The sequence below is a fragment of the Oratosquilla oratoria genome, unplaced genomic scaffold, assembly GCF_046742065.1.
Source record: "Oratosquilla oratoria isolate Oo_2021 unplaced genomic scaffold, ASM4674206v1 SCAFFOLD154, whole genome shotgun sequence".
NCBI classification, from domain to species: domain Eukaryota; kingdom Metazoa; phylum Arthropoda; class Malacostraca; order Stomatopoda; family Squillidae; genus Oratosquilla; species Oratosquilla oratoria.
Window position 1 is genome coordinate 215,825 of NW_027467509.1, and position 7,650 is coordinate 223,474.

Here is a 7,650-nt window from a genome sequence, read left to right on the forward strand (position 1 = left end):
ATGCAATATGCTAAAATTTTCTGTTTCCATTTCAGGATCTGTATCAACAGCTTCAATCCCTTCATCATCGGGTCCACTTGAATTATCTGCAAACCTGACTCCACCATTAAAAAGGTCACTATCAGACTCCTCCACAGGCGCCACTTCTGCTAAATAATTTTCATCTAAAATTAAGTCATCAACATCTCTGGACACATTTATCATAAAAACTTCAGCCTCTCAAAAGGAAAATCTCGACAAAGAAGTTGCAAGAATTATATTTGCTACAAATTCACCATTTCGTTTTGTACAGTATCCTCAGTTTCTCAAGATGGTTCAGAACCTGAGGCCAGGTTATATTCCTCCATCCAGAAAACATACTGCTGATAAGTACTTGGATCTTGTATATGAAAAGGAATATAAAAAGTGTACAGATGACCTGAATAATGAAACTGTATGTCTTTCAATTGATGGGTGGTCTAACATCCATAATGAGCCCATAATATGTGTCACTCTAACAACATCCACTGGTCAGATTTATTTAGTTGACACAATAGACACACCAAGGAAACCTCATACTGCTGAATATCTTCTACAACTTGTACAAAATTCGATCAAGAAGGCTGAACAAGATTTTGGTTGTCACATTGGAAGTGTTGTGACAGACAATGCAGCAAATGTCACCAAGATGAGAAAAGTCTTGGAGGAATTGAGTGAACCTGAGCATACTGTCCTCACATATGGATGTGCAGCACACCTACTAAATCTACTGGCTCATGACCTTGAGATTGATCATGTAAAACAACATGTGGTCCATGTAGTTGAATATTTTAGAAATAATCATTATGCTGCTTCAAAGTATCGGCAGGAAGGTGGTCAGTGTCTAGTCATGCCCAAGGACACAAGGTGGAACACAATGTCAGACTGTCTCAAGGCCTATATAAATAACTGGCCAATTCTAATGAAGATCTGTGAAGTCAACAGGGAAGCTATTCATACTGAAGTAAGAAACAAAGTATCAAATTTAGGCCTAAAACATTCGGCTGAGGAATTACTGGATCGATTGCAGCCAATAGCAAGGGCTCTAGATGAGGTACAGAGTGACAAGTGCACTATTGCTCAAGTGGTAGATGTTTGGAAGAAATTACTTAGCCATTTCACAAACAATAAACAAGCTGAAAAACTGGCGGAAAAAAGGTATGAACAGTTTATCACCAAAGCTCACATACTTGCCAACATGCTTCATCCAGCACTTCAAGGAAAAATGCTCAGTGCAGAAGAGGTGAATATTACTATGGAGTATGCCAATGAGAAATATACAACACCTGTTCCTGTCATTATGAAATTTCAGGCAAAATCACCTCCTTTCCAGGCATTCAAACTTACTGAGTCTGTGACCAAGACCCTGACACCTATTGAGTGGTGGGATTCACATACAGCCATGTTAGACAGTGATATTCTATTATCAGTGCGTCAACTCCTAACTGCAGTAGCCTCATCATCAGGAGTTGAAAAAGTTTTCTCCTCCTATGGACTTATACACTTTCACCACCACTGTCGGTTCTCGATCATTACACTTAAATTTGACTTGTAATATCACTCGTCTCAAGGCCCCTTGCCTTCGTTAAGTGAGTTTCCCTAAATATTCAAGTTCCTCTTAAGCAGTAGTCTCACTATTTTCTAGGCCCGTGCCTAGTTCTCTCGTCCTTTGGGTTAATAAAAGGGTGGTGAATTTTCTTTCTTCTTTCACTGTAATTTCACCTTCTGGTTACACTCGGGATCTCTTTCTCTCGTCTCTACATCGTCTCTCTCGATCGTCTCCCTAGATCGTCTCTCGATCCTCTCTCCACACCCTCTGACGAGATCCCGTATCCTACGCTAAGCTACCTTCGTCTGACGTCACTAATTTTTCTAATCCAATCTCCAGTGACTTTTCAAATAAATGTCACTCCTTATGGGCGTGACTTTGAATTCATGCACCAATAGTTTTTTCCTCCTTCTCCACCTTGCACCAATCCGGAAAGCCATTCCAATGCCACTAGCAAAATTGTTTACCTCAGCATTAGTCAAACGAAGCTAACCTGCGCTTACAGAGTTTTGATTACATCATCGATTATAAAACAGTCACCACCGTCGGTGTGTTTACATAGACATAACGTCGCCCTCACATAGACATAACGTCGCCCTCACAGGCGTCGAGTCTGAATTATTCTAATGCCCTAGCTCATTTCCATTCGTACACTACCGGCCTCTTACATACACACAAAATTAAGGAACCGCCTCAGTAATGAGAAGGCAACCAAATTGGTCTTCCTTTTCAAGACAATGAACTCAAATGTAAATAATGATTAATGTAAATAATGATTTTCTCAAATGTAAATGCAAATAATGATTTTTTGTTCTTATATATTCAACTACAAAACAGTTAATTTTTGCAAACTTGCAAGGTATGTAATTTCTATTTTTTGTCAATTCTATACTTCCATATGCTACAATAATAAAAATTATGTTCATAATTTCTGTAACTTCTTAATACAATAATAAAATTTGATAATAAAGCCCAGTGTCTTAATTTTATTCATGCCATTTCAATTTCCAAAGCATAATATGAAAATCAATTTAAATCACTGATGTTTAAAAAAAAATCAACTGATTAAAATCATGATTTAAATCAGCCAACCCTGGTGGACACTTTAAAGGAACAAATAAATATAGAAGCAAAAGCTTACCAGACTGCAGCGATTAATCAACGAGCTGGGCCTTCTTTACAGAGGTCTGGAAAAGGACTGCATTCTTCTGCTGGTCTTTCTCTAGGTTGTGGAATCTATTCAGAAGAACATTTGCCAGACGACAGAACATCTTGGGACAGTCAATGTCAATCCCACTGAAGCTGACCAGTGTCGACAAGATCTCCACCAGTCTTTTCTGGCAGCAGGAACGGTGATGGGCTTCATTGATGAAACACAGTCCACATCTGACAAGGTCAAAAGTGCACACATGTGGAGTTGTCAGGGAACCTCTAGACACTGTCTCGATAAAGTCCTTAACGTCACTGGTCACAAGAGGTTCCTCGGCACTGAAGACCACATTGTCCGCACACTTCGTCTCAAGCCACCCCACCATATAGGCTGCACTGCACTCTTCATTCATAGTTGGTGTCACATCTGTGGTGCACCTCTCAATAGAGGCTGCATCCTCTAGGTCAATTGCAGTCCTCAAGCAGGTATGTTCCTTCGACACAGGGTGGACATTGATGGACTGGAGGTTTACGGCAGCATACCTCGTGAGGGGCTGCTTGCATGCGGAGAACACATCCCCAGTGGTCATGAAAGAGTTTGCACCACTTGATTGACGGTAGACTGAGAACTCCCCCTCAAGCCGGTCACTCTGAATCTCACGCAGCAGGACATAATGGAAATCAGCGTTTCTGAACAAGTAGCGGCAAACGGCAATCAGTCCCTGCATAGTCTGCACTAGTACATTCTTGGTGTCATGGGTGAAACACTTGATTCCATTTGCTCCATGTCCTGAAGAAGCCTCTTGGAAAATCTTCAGGAAATTCAGCAGGCTGGTTGACTGGGGATACTGAACAGCTCGAGATGGATTGTTCATGCGCTGATCTTGCCCCTTCTCAGATACATTCACTAAATTCCACCAGTTGAGGATGATTTGGATGAACTTTGCAGTGTCATGACATCCTCTGAGCTTCAATGAAGCCACAACCTTTTCATTAAAGACCTTCAAGACATGCTGCACATTTTGTAGTTGAAATCGTGAGGGGTTGACAGCAAATTTAGTGAGGGGAGTAGTCTTCAGAATACTGCCTTTCTCTGACTCATAGATGAAGTGATGTACTGCAGCTTGCATTTCCTTGGCAGCATCAAAAAGTCTCTGAGCTGTTCATAACTACACTTGGGATATAATTCAAGAGCAAAACAATAATCATTCATAGAAAACTGTTTCTGTCATAAAGTTCCAACTGACGTGTCAAAAATACCAGCTTCTCATTTTCGGTGTTTACACAGGCTGACGTGTGGGTTTGAAGAAGAGTGACAATAATCTCAATCTTTTTGTTAAACGGGATGTCATACTTAATTGCTAAGCACACAGCTTCGGAGAACTGACCATATGACCTCAAACCATTGTTGGGATGAAGTGTCTTACCCAGTGGTACACTAATGCCCTTCTTGAATGCACGGCAGATCAGTGGGCTACAGACCTACTAATTTGAGACAACAACTGACAACATGTGACAATTTGAGACAACATTTTTTATTGCGACAACTAATATATTTTCCACTTTTTTTCCTCAAAATTGTAATCTGGTGGGGAATATACATCTATATTGTTAATTCTGTGGTATTTGGAAACCAGAAATTTAGCGATTTCCCTCAGCGTATTTCAAAATATGCTCACTAAGATGATTCATACTTACATTCCTTTTAAGTACAGTACAGACGTCCCCCACATCAGGCTCGCCCAAAGTGGCTCGACAAAGAAATTGAAAAAGTATTGCTAAAAAGAGACAGGCTTATAAGAAATATAAGTGCTTGGGTGCATCTAATGACTATGAAAGTTATGTATCAATACAGAGAGATTTAAAAAATACATTAACCCTAGATTGGAGGTGTGCCAATTGGATACACACTTCGCATTTATATTTTCGCGGGCTTTTGTGTCCATAATAATGCTTATGTGGTAACTTTTATTGTTTGAGTTATCAGTACTGATTATATATTTTCTTTTAAGGGTGTTTTTACCCCATCTGCATATATAACATAGCCCCTATAAGGTAGTGTGTATCCAATTGGCGCAGTTCCTACCGTTTACGTTACGATTGTTGACATCGGATGGGAAAAGTCAAATCATTATATATCTTCACATGGTAGCTTAGAAACAAAAATTGTGTGTTGTTTAGATAGAAAAAAACACTATAATTGTATACACAACTCTATAATAGAGAAGGAATTGTCATTATGTAGTTTTTTCAATTTCATTTTAGGTTGTCGAAACCAAAAATGAAACATACTATATACTACACTGAAGATGAGTTAGCACAGCATGTAAACTCTCATGAGTTTCAACGTGGTTGTGATAATACGGCGGTGACAATAAATGAAAGTAATCTAACCATCGTGACTGTGAATGAGGGTTCTAGGAGAGAGTGCCAAGGTGGCACAGTGCTCGCATCACCACATCATTATATTTCTGCACATGATAATTTAGAAACAAAAATTGTGTATTGTCTAGGTATAAAAAACACTATAATTGTATACACAACTCTATAATAGAGAAGGAATTGTCATTATGTAGTTTTTTGAATTTCATTTTAGGTTGTCGCAACTAAGATGAGGGTTCTAGGAGAGAGTGCCAAGGTGGCACAGTGCTCGCATCACCACCTATCTATTGTTTTCGCGTCGCCAGAGATATTGAATGCTAGAAGTTCCTCATGGGGATCTGAGTGCTGTCATTACATCCTGCCTTCACCTCTCCCTCTCATACTCCACATCCGGTTACCCACCTCTCCCTCAGTGCCTAGGCCTACATGGTAGTTTAGAAACAAAAATTGTGTATTGTTTAGGTATAAAAAACACTACAATTGTATACACAACTCTATAATAGAGAAGGAATTGTCATTATGTATTTTTTTTCAATTTCATTTTAGGTTGTCGTAACTAAAAATGAAACGTACTATATACTATACTGAAGATGAGTTAGCACAGCTTGTAAACTCTGATGAGTTTCAACATGGTTGTGATGATACGGTGGAGACGTTAGATCAAAGTAATCTAACCATTGCGACTGTGGATGAGGGTTCTAGGAGAGAGTGCCAAGGCACAGTGCCGCATCACCACCTATCTATAGTTTTGGCATCGCCAGAGACATTGAATGCTTAGAAGGTCCTCATGGGGATCTGAGTGCTGTTATTACACCCTGCCTTCCTCTCTCCCTCTCACACTCCACATCCGGTTACCCCCTCTCTCCCTCAGAGTCCACCATCAGTGCATAGAGGCCTACGCACTGTGCCTCCCCCTCTCTCCCTCACACTCCACTTCCGCGTCCGGTCACCCCCATGTAAGGGCCACTACATCATTTCATACACAGAATATCTTTTTTCACATAGAAACACAATTTCATAAAAGAAAGATAATTACATGCATCATTTTTACATATTATACATAAAAATGCATTTCCAAAATCACCCATTTTCATTTGTCAGGGCAATATGTGGTCTGTACAATTGAGATAAAATTTTCGCGGACTGTGGTGTCCATAGAATTGCCTAAATGGTAACTTCCATTGCTTGTGTTATCAGTACTGGTCCTGCTTCCTTCTGTGAAAGACGTGTTTACCCCATCTGCATATTCATACAGCCCCGGTAAGGTTTTGTGTCCATTGGCACACCTCTTGCTCTTATGTTACGATCGTAATGATTAGATAGGGAAAGTGAGGTTATTATATTTGTGCACGTGGTAGTTTAGAAAAAAAAAATTGTGTGTTGTTTAGGTATAAATGAACAGTGATTGTATACACGACTCGTATGATAGAGAAGGAAGTGTCATTATGTATTTTTTTTTCAATTTAATTTTAGGTTCTGGTGACTAAATATGAAGAGAACTCATATATATACACAAGAGGAGCTGGCCAAGCTCGTAAACTCTGATGAGTTTGAACTAGAGTTGACGTTAGATCAAACCATCGCGACCGTGGGTGAAATATCGAGGAGCGAGGCCCAAGGTAGCATTATACCTGCATCATCTCCTGTGTCTCCTATTTTCCCAGAGGCACTTATTGAGTGCTCAGAAGATCCTCATGGGGATCTTAGGGCTGTCATTACACCACGTAATGAGCAGAGTTGGCAAGATATTCCATCAACATCAGGTGCGCTCTTTACCTCCACTCCAAAACCCAAGCACAGCCGTACTGTTATTACGGAGGAATAGAGTGACGTTTCGGATTCAGACTATGATCTAGATTGTGTGTTTGAATCCCGAATTCGATCGAGTAGTATGCTTGGTGCTGAGGGAGCTGCATCATCCTTATCACCAAGCCCTATACATCCAGTCACAACCTCTCTCTCCCCAGTGCCTTCACTTCCGGTTACCCCTTCTGTCCCTCACGGTCTACCACCATCAGTGCATAGGCGTACACACCCTGCCTCCCTCTCTCCCTCTCACACTCCACCACCTTCATTGCATAGGCCTACACATCCTGCCTCCCCCTCTCCCTCTCACACTCCACCACCTTTGCCTTCGCGTCCGGTCACCCCTATTGATGATGCCAGTCGGCATATTTTCGATCTATCTGCTGGCCAGTGTCGAGCATCAGATAAGACTGTGTGGTCGAGGACAGCTCTCCGGCGAACAACAACGTCGACTCGACCGGAAGTTCCTTACGTCCAAGGCCTCACAGCGAAGTCAAATGCAGCAGTCTCTGCAAGGGATTTTTTTTCCCTATTTATGTCTGATGGCATGGTTCAAAATGTTGTCAATTATACAAATCAGAAAATTGACGCATTGGCTTCCAAATTTAGATATCAGGACAAGGCACAATGTGGCCACACTTGTCCTGAAGAGATTTGGGCACTGATTGGCATCCTTGTGGAAACTGGGTGCAAACAAGATAACAAACGGACAGTGAATGAACTGTTTCACACATTGCATGGGTCAG